The sequence below is a fragment of the Sphaeramia orbicularis genome, chromosome 10, assembly GCF_902148855.1.
Source record: "Sphaeramia orbicularis chromosome 10, fSphaOr1.1, whole genome shotgun sequence".
NCBI lineage: Eukaryota > Metazoa > Chordata > Actinopteri > Kurtiformes > Apogonidae > Sphaeramia > Sphaeramia orbicularis.
The window spans coordinates 48,681,800-48,700,401 of NC_043966.1; positions in this window are offsets into that span (position 1 = coordinate 48,681,800).

Consider the following 18,602-nt stretch of genomic DNA (forward strand, 5'->3'; position numbering starts at 1 on the left):
CAGTGCCTGAAACTGACCCTGAGCCTAGAGGCTGGAGCTTGGAGCCCGAAACATGGAACAGACACCAAGCCCGGAGCCCTGTGCCTGGAACCAGGAGCCAGGAGTGCGGAGCCTGGATCCTTTAGCCCGGAGCCTGGAATAGATCCCAAGCCTAAAGTCTTTAGCTGATAGCTTGGAGCACGGAGTCTGCAACTGACCAAGACCCTGGAGATTTGAGCCTTGAGCCTAGAGCTTGGAGCTGTGAGCCATGGCCCTTGAGCCTGGAGCCCGGAGCCTGGAGCCTGGAGCAACGAGCCTGGAGCCTGGAACTGACTCCGAATTCGGAGCCTGGATTCTTCAGCCTGGAAATGACCTGGTCCCAGAGCCTGGAGCCCAGGACATGGAACCCCGAGCATGGAACTTAGCCTGAGCCCAAGCCTGGAGCCTTTAGCCTGGGGACAGGAACTTGGACCTTACCCAATTCCTGGAGCCTGTAGTCTGGAGCTCACAGGCCAGCGCATTGAACACACCCTGAACTCAAAACCTGGGTCCTGGTGCCCGGAGCCTTGAACTGATCCCGAGCCCAGAGCCTGGAGCTTTTAGCCCAGAGCCTTGAACCTTGAGCATGGAGCTTGGAGCCTTTAGCCATGAGCATGGAGCCAGGAGCCTGGAAGAAGACCCCAAGCTAAAGGCCAGGAGCCCAGAGCCTGGAAAAAATTTCTTTCCGGGAGCTTGGAGCCCTGGGCGTGAAACCTCAAGCATGGAACTTACCCCAAGCAAGAAGCCTGGAGCCTGAAGCCGGGAGACCGTAACTTGGAACCTATCTCCTTGCCTGGAGTATGGAGCCTGGAGCCTGGAGCCCGTAGTCTTGAGCCTGGAGCCTGGAGCCTGGAGCATTAAGCCCGCAACACGGAGCCCTGAGCCCATAGCCCGCAGCCTGGAGCCTGGAGAGCAAAGCCTTGAGCCTGGAACTGACCCCAAGCCCGGAGCCAAGAGCTTGAACCATGCAGACTTGAGCATGGAGCCTGGAGCCATGAGCCAAGAGTGTGGAACTGACCCCAAGCCTTGAGCTTGGAGGCTTCAGCCCGGAGCAAGTAACTTACCCCGAGCCTGGAGCCTTGAGCTTTGAGCCTTCAGCCTGGTGCCAGTAGCTTGGAGCCTAGTACGCGTAGCAACGAGTGTGGAAAATTGAGCCATTAGCCTTGAACTAACCCCGAGCCTGAAATGTGGAGCCTTAAAGCTGGAGACTGGAACTGTGAACTTACCCCATGCCCAGAGCCCGGAGCCCGGAGCCCAGAGCCCGGAGCCCGGAGCCCGGAGCCCGGAGCCCGGAGCCCGGAGCCCGGAGCCCGGAGCCCGGAGCCCGGAGCCCGGAGCCTTGAGCGGGAGCCAAGAGCCATGAACTGACACTGAGCCCGGAGCCTGAAGCATGGAGCCTGGAGCCTTGAACTGACCCCGAGCACGGAGCCTGTAGCCTGGATCCCAGAGCTTGAAGCAATGATCCTGGAGCCTGGAGCATGGATCCTGGAATCTGGAGTCTTAAGCCTTGACCCCAGAGCATGGAGCCCGGAGCCTGGAACTGACCCCGAGCCTGGAGCCTGGAGCCTGGAGCCTAGAGCCTGGAGCCTGGAGCCTGGAGCCTGGAGCCTGGAGTTTGGAGCCAAGAGCCCGGTGACTTAAGGCTGGAATTGACCCCGAGCCTTCAGCTTGGAGCCTTTACCCTAGAGCATGGAACTTACTCTGAGCCTGGTGCCTTGAGCTTGGAGACTTCAGCCTGGAGCCTTGAGCCTGGAACGCGTAGCAACGAACCTGGACTATGGAGCCTGAAGCCAGGAACTGACCTCGAGCCTGAAAAGTGGAGCCTAAAACCTGGAGACTAGATTTTGGAACTGACCCCATGTCAAGAGCCCAGAGCCCAGAGCCTGGAGCCTTGAGGGGGGAGCAAGGAGACTGGAACTGACACTGAGCCCGTAGCCTTTAGCCAAGAGACTGAAGCCTGGAGCCTGGAACTGACCCTGAGCATGGAGCCTATAGCCAAGAGCCCAGAGCAATGAAGCATGGAGCCTGGAGTCTAGAGCCTGGTGACTGGAGCCATGAACTGACCCTGAGCCTTGAGCCTGGAGTCTTGAGCCTGGAGAATGGAACTGACCCCGAGGCTGGATCCTGGAGACCGGATACTTGAGCCTGGAGCATGGTGTCATTATCCTGGAACGCGTAGTCACGACCCTGGAGCATAGAACCTGTAGCCTGAAACTGTGCCCAAAATATGGAGCCTAAAACCTTTAGCCCGGAGCCATGAACATACTCCGAGCCCAAAGCCTGGATCCCGGAGGAAGGAACACGGAGCCTGGGGCCTGGAGCCTTTAGCCTGGAGCCTGTAAACGGGAGCCCGGAGCAACAAACTGACCCTGATCCCAGAGCCTTGAGCCCAGAGAATCAAACTGACCCCGATCCCCGATCCTGGAGCGCGGTGTCTGGAACCTGTAGCCTGGTGCACAGAACCTGGAGCCTGGAGCCAGGAGCCTGGAGCCCGGAGCCTGGAACTGACCCAGAGCCTGAAGCCTGGAGCCTGAAGCCTGGTACCCTGAGAATGGAACTGCCCCAAAGCCCAAAGCCTGGAGCCAAGAGCCTTTACCGCGGAGCCATGAGCCTTGGGCAGGGAGCCCGGAATCCTAAGCCTGGAGACAGGAGGCTGTAGTCCTGAGCCCGGAGCCTGGAACTAAACCCCAGCCCGGATTCTTGAAACCGGAGAATGGAGCGCAGAGCATGGATCCCGGAGCCTGGAGCCTTGAGTCTTGAGCCTGGAGCCTTCAAAATGGAGCCCGGAGCAAAAAACTGACCCTGATCCCGGAGCCTTGAGCCCAGAGCCTCGAAATGACCCCGATCCTGGATCCTGGAGCTTGATGTCTGGAACCTGGAGCCTGGTGCATGGAACGTGGAGACAGGAGCCCGGAGTCTTGAGCCCGGAGCCTGGAACTGACCCAGAGCCTGAAGCCTTGTAGAATGGAACTGCCCCAAAGCCTAAAGCCTGGAGCCCGGAGCCTTGACAGCGGAGCCATGAGCCTTAAGAAGGGAGCCTGAAGCCTGGAGACAGGGGGCTTGAGCCCTGAGCCCGGAGCCTGGAACTTAACCCTAGCCCGGATTATTGAAAACGGGGAATGGAGCGCAGAGCATGGATCCTGGAGCCTGGAGCCTGGAATCTTGTGCCTTTAACTGTCCCCAAGCCCGGAGCATGGAGGTTGTAGCATGGAGTTTGGAGCCTGGAGCCTGGAGCCAGGAGCCTGGAGCCTTTAACTGACCCAAAGCCCGGAGCATGGAGCATGGAGCCTTGAGGTTGGAGCCTTGAGCCTTGAGCCTGGAGCCCCAAACCTGGAGCCCAAAGCCTGGAACTGACACTGAGCCTGGAGCCAAGAGCCAAGAGCCTGGAGCCTGAGCCTGGAACCCAGAGCCCACAGCCTGGAAATTACCCTGAGCAAGGAACCTGGAGCCTTGACCTGGTGTTTGGGGCAAGGAGCCTGGAGCCTTGACCTGGTGTTTGGAGCAAGGAGCCTGGAGCCTGGAGCCTGGAGCCCGATGCACAGTGCCTGAAACTGACCCCGAGACTAGAGGCTTGACCCTGGAGCTCGGAGCATTGAACTGACCCCAAGCCCGGAGCCCTGTGCCTGGAACCAGGAGCCTGAAGCACGGAGCCTGGATCCTTTAGCCTGGAACCTTAAACTGATACCGAGCCTGGAGTCTGGAGCCTGGAACTGACCCAAAGTGCGCAGCCTGGAACCTGGATTCTGAAGCCCAGAGCGTGGAAATGACCTCGTTCTCAGAACCTGGAGGCCAGGGTTGAAACCCCGGCATGGAACTTACCCTGAGCCCGAAGCCTGGAGCCTGGAGCCTGGAGCCCGGAGCCCAAAGGCCAGAGCATGGAATAAACCCCAAACCCGAAACCTGGGTCCTGGATACCGGAGTGGGGAACTGATCGTGAGCCCAGAGCCTGGAGTGTTGAGCCTGGAAACTGGATCCTACAGCCTGGAAGAAGACCCAGAGCCCAAAGCCTGGAGCCTGGAGCCCGGAGCCCGGAGCCCGGAGCCCGGAGCCTGGAACCTGGAGCTCTGAGCATTGAGCCGTGAGCATGGAGATGTGAGCCTGGAGCCACTATCCCGGAGCTTGGAACTCACTCCGAGTTCGGAGCCTGGATTCTTGAGCCCGAAGCGTGGAAACGACCTGGTCCCAGAGCCTGGAGCGCAGGGCATGGAACCCCGAGCATGGAACTTAGCCCAAGCCCAAGCCTGGAGCCTTTAGCCTGGAGACCAGAACTCTGACCTGACCCAATTCCTGGAGCCTGGAGTCTGGAGCTCACAGGCCAGCGCATTGAACACACCCTGAACTCAAAACCTGGGTCCTGGTGCCCGGAGCCTTGAACTGATCCCGAACCCAGAGCCTGGAGCTTTTAGCCAAGAGCCTGGAGCCTTGAGCATTGAGCTTGGAGCCTTGAGCCATGAGATTGGAGCCTAGAGCCTGGAAGAAGACCCCAAGCTAAAGGCCAGGAGCCCAGAGCCTGGAAAAAACCTCTTTCCGGGAGCCTGGAGCCCTGGGCGTGAAACCTCAAGCATGGAACTTACCCCGAGCCAGATGCCTGGAGCCCATAGCCGGGAGACCGGAACTTGGAACCTATCCCCTTGCCTGGAGCCTGAAGCCTGGAGCATTAAGCCCACAACACGGAGCCCTGAACCCATAGCCCGAAACCCGGAGCCCGGAGCCTGGAAAGCAAAGCCTGGAGACCAAAGCATGGAGAGCGGAGCCTTGAGCCTTCAGCCTGGAACTGACCCCAAGCCCGGAGCCAAGAGCTTGAACCATGAAGACTTGAGCATGGAGCCTGGAGCCAAGAGCGTGGAACTGACCCCGAGCCTTGAGCTTGGAGGCTTGAGCCCAGAGCAAGGAACTTACCCGGAGCCTGGAGCATTGAGCTTTAAACCTTCAGCCTGGTGCCAGTAGCCTGGAGCCTGGAATGCGTAGCAACGAGCGTGGAAAATTGAGCCATTAGCCTGGAACAAACCCCGAGCCTGAAATGCAGAGCCTAAAAGCTGGAGACCGAAACTTGGAACTTACCCCATGCCCAGAGCCTGGAGCCTGGAGCCTGAAGCCTTGAGCAGGAGCCCAGAGCCTGGAACTGACACTGAGCCCTGAGCCTGAAGCATGGAGCCTGGAGCCTTGAACTGACCCCGAGCATGGAGCCTTTAGCCTGTATCCAAGAGCTTGAAGCAATGATCCTGGAGATGGAGCCTGGAGCCTGGAGCATGGATCCTAGAGTTTGGAGTCTCTAGCCTTGACACCGGAGTATGGAGCCCGGAGCCTGGAACTGACCCCGAGCCTGGAGCCTGCAGCTTGGAGCCAAGAGCTTGAAGCATAGCGCCTCTTGCCTGGATCCCAGAGCCTAGAGCCTGGTGACTTAAGCCTGGAAATTACCCAGAGCCGTCACCTTGGAGCCTTTACCCTGGAGCATGGAACTTACTCTGAGCCTGGAGCCTTGAGCTTGGAGACTTCAGCCTGTAGCCTTTAGCCTGGAACGCGTAGCAACGAACCTGGACTAAGGAGCCTGAAGCCTGGAACTGACCTCAAGCTTGAAAAGTGGAGCCTAAAACGTGGAGACTAGATTTTGGAACTGACCCCATGTCAAGAGCCATGAGCCCAGAGCCTGGAGCCTTGAGAGGGGAGTAAGGAGCCTGGAACTGACACTGAGCCCGTAGCCTTTAGCCCAGAGACTGAAGCATGGAGCCTGCAGCCTGGAACTGACCCCAGCATGGAGCCTATAGCCTGGAGCCCAGAGCATGAAGCATGGAGCCTGGAATCTAGAGCCTGGTGACTGGAGCCATGAACTGACCTTGAGCCTTGAGCCTGGAGTCTTGAGCCTGGAGAAATGAACTGACCCCGAGGCTGGAGCCTGGAGACCGGAGACTTGAGCCTGGAGCATGGTGTCATTAGCCTGGAACGTGTAGTCACAAACATGGAGCATAGAACCTTTAAACTGAAACTGTGCCCAACATATGGAGCCAAAAACCTTGAGCCCGGAGAAACGAACATACTCCGAGCCCAAAGCTTGGATCCCGGAGGAAGGAACGCGGAGCCTGGGGCCTAGAGCCTTGAGCCTTGAGCCTTGAGCCTGGAGCCCTCATACTGGAACCCGGAGAAAGAAACTGACCCTTATCCATGAGCCTTGAGCCCAGAGAATCAAACTGACCCCGATCCCCGATCCAGGAGCACGGTGTCTGGAACCTGGAGCCTGGTGCACGGAACCTGGAGCCTGGAGCAAGGAGCCTCGAGCCCGGAGCCTGGAACTGACCCAGAACCTCAGGCCTGGAGCCTGAAGCCTGGTACCCAGAGAATGGAACTGCCCCAAAGCCCAAAGCCTGGATGCCGGAGCCCTGACCGCGGAGCCATGAGCCTTGAGCAGGGAGCCCGGAATCTGAAGCCTGGATACAGGAGGCTTGAGCCCTGAGCCCGGAGCCTGGAACTAAACCCTAGCCCAGATTCTTGAAACCGGAGAATGGAGCACAGAGGCTGGATCCCGGAGCCTGGACCCTTGAGCCTGGAGCCTGCAAACATGAGTCCGGAGCAAAAAACTGAACCTGATCCTTAGACTGGAACTGACCCCGAGCCTTGAGCCTGGATCTTGGAGCTCGAAGCATTGAGCCGTGAGCATGGAGCTGTGAACCTGGAGACTGGAGCCAGGAGCCTGGAGCCTGGAGCCTGGAGCCATGAGCATGGAGCCAAGGGCAGGGAAGAAGACCCCAAGCCAAAAGCCAGGAGCCTGGAGCCCTAGGCGTGAAACCCCAAGCATGGAAGTTACCCCGAGATGAAAGTCTGGAAGCTGGAGTCTGGAGCCTGGAGCCTGGAGCCTGGAGCCTTGAGGGGGGAGCACGGAGCCTGGAACTGACACCAACCCTGAAGCCTATAGCCAAGAGCTCAAAGCTTGAAGTATGGAGCCTTGAGCCTGGAGTCTAGAGCCTGGTGACTGGAGCCATGAACTGACCCAGAGCCTTGAGCCTTGAGTATGGAGCCCGGACCATGGAACTGACCCCGAGGCTGGAGCCTGGAGCCTGGAGCCCGTAGCCTATAGCCTGGAGCCAGGTGCCTGTAGCCTGGAACGCGTAGTCACGAGCCTAGAGAACAGAGCCTTTAGCCTTGAACTGAGCCCGAAATAAGGAGCCTTAAACTTTGAGCCCGGAGCCACAAACATACTCCGATCCCAAAGCCTTGATCCCTTAGGAAGGAGCCTTTAGCCTGGAGCGTTGAGCCTGGAGCCTGGAAATGACACCCAGCAAGGAACCTGGAGCCTTGACCTTAAGTTTGGGTCATGGAGCCTGGAGCCTGGAGCCAAGAGCCCGATGCGCAGTGTCTGAAACTAACCCCGAGCCTAGAGGCTGGAGCTTGGACCCCGGAGCATGGAATAGACAACAAGCTCGGAGCCCATTGCCTGGAACCAGGAGCCAGGAGTGCGGAACCTGGATCCTTCAGCCCGGAGCCTGGAAAAGATCCCGAGCCTAGAGTCTTGAGCCGATAGCATGGAGCATGGAGTGTGCAACTGACCAAGACCCTGGAGCCTGGAGCCTTGAGCCTTGAGCCTGGAGCCGTGAGCCGTGAGCCTTGAGCCTTGAGCCGTGAGCCGTGAGCATGGAGCAAAGAGCCTGGAGCCTGCAAACTAGAGCCCAGAGCAAAAAACTGACCCTGATCCCAGAGCCTTGAGCCCAGAGCCCTGGAACCCTGGAACCCTGGACCTGACCCAGAGCCTGGAGCCTGGAGCCTGGAGCCCTGAGCCTGGAGCCTGGAGCTTGGAGCATTGAGCGGTGAACATGGAGCCGTGAGCCTGGAGCCATGAGTCCGGAGCCTGGAACTGACCTCGAGGGCGGAGCCTTGAACCTGGATTCTGGAGCCTGGAGTGTGGAAATTACTCCGTTCTCAGAGCCTGGAGCCTGGGGCATGGATCCCCGAGAATGGAACTTAGCCCTAGCCCGAAGCCTGGAAACTGACGCCCGAAGGCCAGAGTATGGAATACACCCCGAACCCGAAACCTCGGTCCTGGAGACCGGAGTCTGGAACTGATCTTGAGCAAAGAGACTGGAGCTTTGAGCCTGGAGCCTTGAACCTAGAACCGAGAGCCTGGAAGAAGACCCCGAACCCAAAGCCTGGAGCCCGGAGCCTGGAGAAAAACCCCATGCCTGGAGTCTGGAGCCCTGGGTGTGGAACGCCAAGCATAGAACTTACCCCGAGCATGAAGCCTGGCGCCTGACAGGCGGGAGACCGGAACTTGGAACTGACTCCATGCCCGGAGCCTGGAACCTTGAGCCTTTAGCCTGGAGTCTGGAGCCTGAGGCCCCGAACTTGGAGCCTGGAGCCTTGAACTGAACCGGAGACTGGATCCTGGACACTGAAGCATGGAACTTACACCGAATCCGGAGCACGGTTACTGGATAGATTGGCTTCGAGCCTGGAACCTTGAACCTGCAGCCCAGAGCCTTGAACTGACACCGAACCCGGACCCTAGAGCCTAGAGCCTGGAGCCTCGAACTGATAATGAGCCTGGAGCCTGGAGAATAGAGCCCAGAGCTTTGAACTGACCCAAATCCTTCAGTCTGCAGCCTTTTGCCTGGAGCTCATAGCCTGGAAAAGACCAAAAGCTGGGAGCCCGGAGCCCGGAGCCTTGAGCCTTGAGCCAGAAGCTTGTTACTGACCCCGAGCCCGGAGCAAGGAAAGCGGAGCCTGGAGCGTGGAGCCCGCAGCCCAGAACCCGGAGCCTAGAGCCCGGAGCCTAGAGCCTTGAGACTTGAGCCTGGAGCCTTTAACTGAGCCCGAGCTTGGAGCCCTTACCCTGACCCTGGCCTCAGCCCTAACCTGAACCCTGGAACTTAGCCAGAGCCTGGAGCCACAACCCTGTCCCTGGCCTCAGCCCAAACCCGAAACCCTGGAACGGAGTCCGAGCCCGGTGCCCTAACCCCGGCCCTGGCCTCAGCCCTTACCGGGCCAGAGGATGTGATTTTTAGTCCCAGTGTGAAGCTATAAGGTGGCTGATGAAGAAAGGGGGAGGGGGGGGGGGGGGGGGGGTCAGACAGTAAGTAGGAAAAATAGTCAATAAATTTTGTTGATAGAGCACTTTTAACAGACACAGTCAAAAAGTTCTTTACAGTGCAAAGCATAAATTAACAGTACAAAAAAAATACAATTCAAATACCATTAAAACACAACAAAATATCTTTACAATACATTTAAAAAACGATAAATACAGCAAGTGCAATCAATTTGTAGAGATCCGAGTCACACAGAAGACAGGCAAGGAGGGCCCCCACTGTGTGGCTGCAATGTGGGGCCGCATTCCGTGTCCACGGGACGGGTTGAAAAATGCCAGAACTTAGTGTGCAGCTTCAAGGTGGCTGGAGGAAAGAGGGGGAGAGAGACAGAAAAAAAAGAGTCAGACCAGGGCAAGGAGGAGCAGAGTTCTGAAAAATGGCCACAGACGTCTGAGTTTTACCGTTATCAAGCTCCACGTGAGAAAAGCACCAGAGGTCAAAAAGGGGTTAGGCTTAAAGGGATTTTGTCTGGAAAAAAACATAAAAAAAAGTCCCAAGCAGGCCCGGACTGGCTAATTGGGAGGACCTGGAAAATTCCCGGTGGGCAAGTATAATATTTAGGCCGCGAGGGCCAGAGTTCACTTTAAATATATATATATATATATATATATATATATATATATATATATATATATATATATATATATATATATGTATGTATTTTTTTATTTTTTTATTTTTTTATGCGGGGGGTGTCACAGCACTGGGTTGATCACGTAAACTGACACCGCTTTTCGTGGGCCACCACTCTCTCTACTTGCAAGCAGACGCAGACGCACCTATGGCCTATACAGTTAGTAGCTCTATACTGTAGCTGTGGAGCATATATGATCTCTGCTCTGTTGGCTATGTCGGTGGTCAGCTGTGTTTTCTGTTTGAAACATGGATAATAGAAAGAGCAAGGGTGATGCAAAAAGGCAAGAATTAGAAAGAGGAAAGCTCTGGAAGCAAACACAGCCATACGTTATAACATAACGTTATGCAATTTAAATAATAGTATGATGCGACGCCACATAACTGGGAAACTTTGTCTTGTAGCTCCTCAGAGTAAGAAAGCAGATCCAACAGCAGACACCAGCCATGAGCCCACAAGTCCAGAGTGGGCCGGTAGGACTGCTCATAGACTGAAGATTATTAGAATAAATAGGCTACAATGAAGAGTATGGTGTAGGCCTGTTCAGTATGAAAGGTGCTCTGAGATGCTAGATGATTCGGCACTACATGAATGAAACTGACACGAAGGCTTTGCAAAATAGAAGATTTGTGCTGAGAATTATGACCATTTTAAAAATGTGATTTAGTGTCAGAAGTAGAGCTAGTGGATTGCTCCTCTCACTATGGAAGGAAAAGGTGAGCTGTTGGTTACTGTGTGAACAAGGATTAGTTCCAGTAAAACCACTTTCTATACCCAAACGATAGTCCCGACCTAGTTTATTTTTCATGATTAAAAGTGAGACAGTAAATACACAAAGCCCACAATTGAAAGGCAATAGCATAAAGTAATATCAAATAAGCCTGTATATTTTTCCAATGTAAATATCTTAATTGGTTAAGTAAGTTAAAATGTCTGTAGATATTATTTTTTACTGTGATACAGGTGCAGGCGAATCTAGGGAAACTGAAGGAAGAGTGAAAGGGAGAGCAGAGTCTACTGCTGAAAGAGGAGCAGCGAAGCAGAAGAACCCTGAACCACTAATCAGAAATGAGACAGATGAAGATTAGTCCCTCAGTCATGGGATATACATGCATTTTTTTCTTATCATCCTCGTCAAAACCCCTATTATCACTATATCAAAAGTTTTCAAAAGCAAAGATGGAACGAACCACAAGTAAGTTGTGATGGAAATCTTTTGTTGCAGAGGATACAAAAATGATAGCGTTATTAGAAAGTGCAGCAAACTTTACTTTTTAAAATTTTTTTTATTTAATATTTTTATATATTCTTTTATTTCATTTCAAACATTTTAAAGTTTTGAAAAATGTTAACACTTATAAGAATAAAAATGTAAATTCTGTTTTTGTTGTGTTGTGAGGAATAATAACGTTGGAGATGTCGATGTGCACTCACTGTTGAAATAAATCCACATTGTGAAGCAACCTTTACTTGCGCTGAATTGGAAATATTTTAGAAAATACACTGAATTACAAGGCTTTGCAGAACAGTGTGTAAGGTTTTAATTCCATGATTTTAATAATAATTGGTCGTGACCTAAAGTGGGCCGGTCTGAGGTACGAATCTCCAGGGCTGAAAATGAGCCTCAGTCCGGCCCTGGTCCCACATACGGTTCGAGTTTTACCGTTATCCAGCTTCAGATGAGAAAAGCACCGGAGGTTAAAAAGGGGATCAGCTAACCGTCGTTCTGTCTGGTGTTAAAAGGTGTTAGGCTTACAGGGGTTGTCTCTGGAGAAAAAATAACAAAGTTACGGTTCATGTTTTATCGTTATCTCATCTTTCTCATCTTTTCTCCAGATGAGAAAAGAACCGGAGCTTAAAAAAGGGGTTAGGCTGACCCGTGTTCATTCTCTGGAAAAAAAACAATGTCCCACACGGGCTGGAAAAAAGACAGAGTCCACACCGTCCACCAGCCATCCCGGTCTAACCCTGACAAGGGTCAGTGCGACATTTCCCAGTGCTCTTCCACGTCCATGCACGCCAGTGTGCAGCTTTAAGGGGGTTGAAGGAAAGAGGGAGAGAATGAGCAAGAGAGAAAGATAGACAAACAATCAGGACCATGGACAGAGTTCTTCCACTAGAGTGTGGTTGCGATGTAAGGCAGCATTCCTTCTCCATGGGGCGGTTTGAGAAATGCCAGAACTGAGTGTGAAGCTTTACGTTCTGCTTGAGACAAAACATCCTTGTCTCAAAAGTGACCAAATCAGCTTCTTCTTCCGTGAAACGCTATAAATTGACATTTTTACCAATATAGTCAGAAAAGCATGAAAACACGAAAAAAAAGTATGAAATAAGTGTATTATGGAGGTTTCTTAAAAGTCTTCTCAAATCATGAAGTTCTGCTTCAAAAAAAACTTCTTTGTCTCAAAGTGACCAAAACAGCTTCTTTTCGCGTGAAACACTCAAGAATGACATTTTTTCCTCTTCTACTCAGAAAATTGAGAAAACACTAAAAACAAGTCAGAAAAAGGAGTGTTTTATGGCTGTGTTGTCAAAGTCTTATCAGTTCATGACGTTTTGCTTGAGAAAAAAACATCCTTGTCTCAACGTGACCAAAACAGCTTCTTATCGTTTGAAACGCTCAAAAATGACATTTTAGCCTCTTCTACTTAGAAAAGCATGAAAACACAAAAATAATTGTCAGAAATAAGTCCTTTATGGCATTTTTGTAAAAGTATTCTCAAATCATGAAGTTCTTCTTGAAAAAAAAAACATCCTTGTCTCAAAGTGACAAAACAGCTTCTTATCGTCTGAAACGCTCAAAAATGAAATTTTTACCTCTTCTTTTCAGAAAAGCATGAAAACACTAAAATCAAGGCAGAAATAAGTGTTTTATGGCTTTTCGTCAAAGTCTTATCAGGTCATGACGTTTTGCTTGAGAAAAAAACATCCTTGTCTCAACGTGACCAAAACAGCTTCTTATCGTTTGAAACGCTCAAAAATGACATTTTTGCCTCTTGTACTTCGAAAAGCATGAAAACACTAAAAACAAGTAAGAAATAAGTGTTTTATGGCTTTTCGTCAAAGTCTTATCAGTTCATGACGTTTTCCTTGAGAAAAAAAATTATTTTCTCAAAGTGACCAAAACAGCTTCTTATCGTCTGAAACGCTCAAAAATGAAATTTTTACCTCTTCTATTCAGAAAAGCATGAAAACACTAAAAACAAGTCAGAAATAAGTGTTTTATGGCATTTTTAAAAAAGTATTCTCAAATCATGAAGTTCTGCTTGAAAAAAAACATCCTTGTCTCAAAGTGACAAAACAGCTTCTTATCGTCTGAAACGCTCAAAAATGACATTTTTTCAACTTCTTCTGAGAAAAGTAGAAAATCGCTAAAAACAAGTCAGAAAAAAGTGATTGATTGATGTTTTGTCAAAGACTTACCAGTTTATAAAATTTTCCTTGAGACGAAAACATTCTTTTCTTAAAGTGGAAAAAAATAGCTTCTTATCGTCGAACTGATCCCGAGCCTTGAGCCTGGAGCTCGGAGCATTGAGCCGTGAGCCTGGAGCCTGGAGCCTGGAAGCTGGATTCTTCAGCCCGGAGCGTGGAAATGACCCCGTTCTAAGAACCTGGAGGCCAGGGATGAAACCCCAGCATGGAACTTACCCTTAACCCCAAGCCTTAAGCCTGGAGCCAAAAGGCCAGAGCATGGAATAAACCCGAAACCTGGGTCCTTGAGACCGGAGTCTGGAACTGATTGCGAGCCCGGAGCCTGGAGCGTTGAGCTTGGAACCGGGAGCCTGGAATTGACCCTCAGATAGGAACCTGGAGCCTTGACCTTAAGTTTGGGTCATGGAGCCTGGAGCATGGAGCCTGGAGCTGATCCCGAGCCTATAGTCTATAGCCGGTAGCCTGGAGCAAAGAGTCTTCAACGGATCAAGACCCTGGAGCCTTGAGCCTTGAGCCTGGAGCTTGGAGCCGTGAGCCTTGAGCCTGGAGCCTGGAGCCTTGAGCCTGGAGATTTGAAACTGGAGTCCGGAGCCAGGAAATGACCCCGTGCCTGAAGCCTGGAGCCTGGAAAGCGTAGCACGGAGCGTGGAGCCAAGAGCCCGTGCCTGGAGCCTGGAGCCTAAAGCCTGGAATTGACACCAAGCACGGAACCGTGAGCCTGGACCATGGAGCCCGTCGACTGGAACTGATCCCGAGCGTGGAGCCTGGAGCTCAGAGCATTGAGCCGTGAGCCTAGAGCCTGGAGCCTGGAGCCTGGAGCCTTGAGTCTGGAGCCTGGAACTGACCCAAAGTGCGCAGCCTGGAACCTGGATTCTGCAGCCCGGAGCGTGGAAATGACCCCGTTCTCAGAACCTGGAGGCCAGGGATGAAACCCTGGCATGGAACTTACCCTTAACAGGAAGCCTTAAGCCCGGAGCCAAAAGGCCAGGGCATGGAATAAACCCCAAACCCGAAAGCTGGGTCCTGGAGACCGAAGTCGGGAACTGATTGCGAGCCCAGAGCCTGGAACGTTGAGCTTGGAACCGGGAGCCTTTAGCCATGAGCCTGGAGCCTAGAGCCTAGAGCCTGGAAGAAGACCCAGAGTCCAAAGCCTGGAGCCCGGAGCCCGGAGCCTGGAGCCTGGAGCCTGGAAATGACCCTCAGATAGGAACCTGGAGCCTTGACGTTAAGTTTGGGTTATGGAGCCTGGAGCCAGGAGCCAGGAGCCAGGAGCCTGGAGCCTGATGCACAGTGCCTGAAACTGACACCGAGCCTAGAGGCTGGAGCTTGGAGCCCGGAGCATGGAACAGACACAAAGTCCAGAGCCCTGTGCCTTGAACCAGGAGCCAGGAGTGCGGAGCCTGGATCCTTTAGCCTGGAGCTTGGAGCCTGGAACTGACCCAGAACCTTGACCCGGAGCATGGAGCCGTGAGCGTAGAGCCGTGAGCATGGAGATTTGAAACTGGAGTCCGGAACCTGGAAAAACCCTGTGCCTTAAGCCTGGAGCCTGGAGCGCGGAGAAAGGAGCTTGGAGGCTAGAGCCCGTGCCTTGAGCCTGGAGCCTTGAGCCTGGAGCATTAAGCTCGCAACACGGAGCCCTGAGCCCATAGCCCGCAGCCTGGAGCCTGGAGACCAAAGCCTGGAGAGCAAAGTCTGGAGAGCGGAGCCTTGAGCCTTGAATTGACCCTAAGCCCGGAGCCAAGAGCTTGAACCATGCAGACTTGAGCATGGAGCCTGGAGCCAAGAGCGTGGAACTGACCCCAAGCCTTGAGCTTGGAGGCTTGAGCCCGGAGCAAGGAACTTACCCCGAGCCAGGAGCCATGAGCTTTGAGCCTTCAGCCTGGTACCAGTAGCTTGGAGCCTGGTACACGTAGCAACGAGCGTGGAAAATTGAGCCATTAGCCTGGAACTAACCCCGAGCCTTAAATGTGGAGCCTAAAAGCTGGAGACCGGAACTTGGAACTTACCCAATGCCCAGAGCCTGGAGCCCGGAGCCTGGAGCCTTGAGCGGGAGCCCAGAGCCTGGAACTGACATTGAGCCCGGAGCCTGAAGCATGGAGCCTGGAGCCTGGAACTGACCCCGAGCATGGAGCCTGTAGCCTGGAGCCCAGAGCAATGAAGCATGGAGCCTTGAGCCTGGAGTCTAGAGCCTGGTGACTGGAGCCATGAACTGACCCTGAGACTTGAGCCTGGAGTCTTGAGCCTGGAGAATGGAACTGACCCCGAGGCTGGAGCCTGGAGACCGGAGCCTTGAGCCTGGAGCATGGTGTCATTAGCCTGGAACGCGTAGTCACGAACCTGGAGCATAGAACCTATAGCCTGAAGCTGTGCCCAAAATATGGAGCCTAAAACCTTGAGCCCGGAGCTCGAACATACTCCGAGCCAAAAGCTTTGATCCCAAAGGAAGGAACGCGGAGCCTGGGGCCTGGAGCCTTGAGCCTTCAACCTGGAACCCGGAGCAACAAACTGACCCTGATCCCAGAGCCTTGAGCCAAGAGCATCGAACTGACCCCGATCCCCGATCCTGGAGCACGGTGTCTTGAACCTGGAGCCTGGTGCACGAAACCTGGAGCCTAGAGCCCGGAGCCTAGAACTGACCCAGAGCCTGAAGCCTCTAGCCTGAAGCCTGGTACCCTGAGAATGGAACTGCCCCAAAGCCCAAAGCCTGGAGCTAAGAGCCTTTACCACGGAGCCATGAGCCTCAAGCAGGGAGCCCGGAATCTGAAGCCTGGAGAAAGGAGGCTTGAGCCCTGAGCCCGGAGCCTGGACCTTAACCTTAGCCCGGATTCTTGAAACCGGGGAATGGAGCACAGAGCCTGGATCCTGGAGCCTGGAGCCTGGAGCCTGGAGCCTTGAGCCTGGACCAAGGAGCTTGGAGCCTGTAGCGTGGAGCCTGGAGCCTTGAGCCTGGAGCCTGGAGCCTGGAGCCTGGAGCCTGAAACCTGGAGCCCTTAACTGACCCCAAGCCCGGAGCATGGAGCCATGAGCCTAGAGCCTGGAGCCCTTAACTGACCCAAAGCCCGGAGCATGGAGCCTGGAGCTTGTAGCCTTGAGCCTGGAGCCCCAAACCTGGATCCCAAAGCCTGGAACTGACACTAAGCCTGGAGCGTGGAGCCTGGAGCCCAGAGCCACAGCCTGGACATAACCCTGAGCAAGGAACACAGAGTCTTAACCTGGTGTTTGGGGCAAGGAGCCTGGAGCCCGATGCGTGGTGCCTGAAACTGACCCTGAGCCAAGAGGCTCAGGGTCTGAGCCTGGAGCCCGGAACATGGAACTGACCCCAAGCCGGGAGCCCTGTGCCTGGAACCAGGAGCCTGAAGTGCGGAGCCTGGATCCTTTAGCCTGGAGCCTTAAACTGATACCGAGCCTGGAGTCTGGATCCTGGAACTGACCCAAAGTGCGCAGCCTGGAACCTGGATTCTGAAGCCCGAAACGTGGAAATGACCTCGTTCTCAGAACCTGGAGGCCAGGGTTGAAACCCAGGAATGGAACTTACTCTGAGCAGAAGCCTGGAGCCTGGAGCCTGGAGCCTGGAGCCTGGAGCCCGGAGCCCAAAGGCCAGAGCATGGAATAAACCCCAAACCCGAAACCTGGGTTCTGGAGACCGGAGTGGGGAACTGATCGTGAGCCCAGACCCTGGAGCGTTTCGCCTGGAGCAAGTCGCCTTTAGCCATGAGCCTGGAAACTGGAGCCTAAAGCCTGGAAGAAGACCCAGAGCCCAAAGTATGGAGCCCGGAGCCTGGAGCCTGGAAATTACCCTTAGCAAGGAACCTTGAGCCTTGACCTTAAGTTTGGGTCATGGAGCATGGAGCCCAATGTGCCTGAAACTGACCCCGAGCCTAGAGGCTGGAGCTTTGAGCCCGGAGCATGGAACAGACACCAAGCCCGGAGCCCTGTACCTGGAACCAGGAGCCAGGAGTGAAGAGCCTGGATCCTTTAGCCCGGAGCTTGGAATTGATTCGGAGCCTTGAGTCTTGAGCCGGTAGCTTCAGCAAAGAGTCTGCTGCTGACCAAGACCCTGGAGCCTTGAGCCATGAGCCTTGAGCCTGGAGCTTGGAGCCGGGAGACAGGAGCCGTGAGCCTGGAGCCTTGATCCGTGAGCCTGGAGCCAGGAGCCTGGAGCCTGGAGCCTGGAGCCTCGTGCACGGAATCTAGAGCCCAGACCTTAAAGACTGGAGCCCAGAACCAAGATGCTCGAAGTTACCCCGAGCCCGGAGGAAAGAACCCGGAGTCTTGAACTGACCATGAACATTGATCTTTGATCCCTGAGCCTGGAGCCCGAACCATGGAACTTACCCCAAGCCTGGAGCCCGTAACCTTTGAGCCTGGCGCATAGAACCTGGAACTGACCTTTAGTCCGGACCTTGGAGCCCGGAGCCAAGAAATGACCCCGAGCCCGAAGCCCTGAACATGGAGCATGGAGCCTGGAACTGACCCCGAGCAATGAACCTTGAGCTCGGAAGCTGGGGTCCGGAGCATGGATCTGTGAGCATGGAGCCGTGACCCTGGAGCTGTGAGCCCAAAGCCTTGTACTGACCCTGAGTAAAGAGCCTGGAGTCTTGAGCCAGGAGCCTGGAAATGACCCTGTGCCTGGAGCCTGGAGTCCGGAGAGTGGAACTGACCCCGAGCCTGGAGCCTGGAGCTTGGAGCTCGAAGCATTGAGCCGTAAGCATGGAGCTGTGAGCCTGGAGAATGGAGCCAGGAGCCTGGAGCCCGGAGCCTGGAACTGACTCCGAGTCCGACGCCTTGATTCTGGAGCCTGGAGCGTGGAACTGACCACGTTCCAAGGGACTGGAGCCCAGGGCGTGGAACTCCGAGCATGGAACTTAGCCATAGCCCGAAGCCTGGAGCCTTAAGCCTGGACACCGGAACTTGGACCTGACCCAATGCCCGGAGCCTGGAGTTCAGGAGCCCACAGGCCAGGGCATGGAATAAACCCTGAACCCGAAACCTGGGTCCTGGTGCCCGGAGCCTGGAACTGATCCAGAGCCCAGAGCCTTGAGCTTTGAGCCTGGAGCTTTGAACCTTGAGCCTTGAGCCTTGAGCCTTGAGCCTTGAGCCTGGAGCTTGGAGGCTAGAGCAATGAGCATGGAGTCAAAAGCCTGAAAGAGGACCCCAAGCCCAAAGCCAGGAGCCTGGAGCCCTGGGCGTGAAACCTCAAGCATGGAATTTACCCCGAGATGAAAGCCTGGAGCCTCGTGTCTGAAGCCTGCAGTCTGGAGCCCGGAGCCTGGAGCCTGGAGCCAGGTGTCTTTTGCCTGGAACGCGTAGTCACTAGCCTGGAGCACAGAGCCTGTAGCCTTGAACTGAGCCCGAAATAAGGAGCCTAAAACTTTGAGCCGGAGCCACGAACATACTCCGAGCCCAAAGCCTTGATCCCTTAGGAAGGAGCCTTGAGCCTTGAG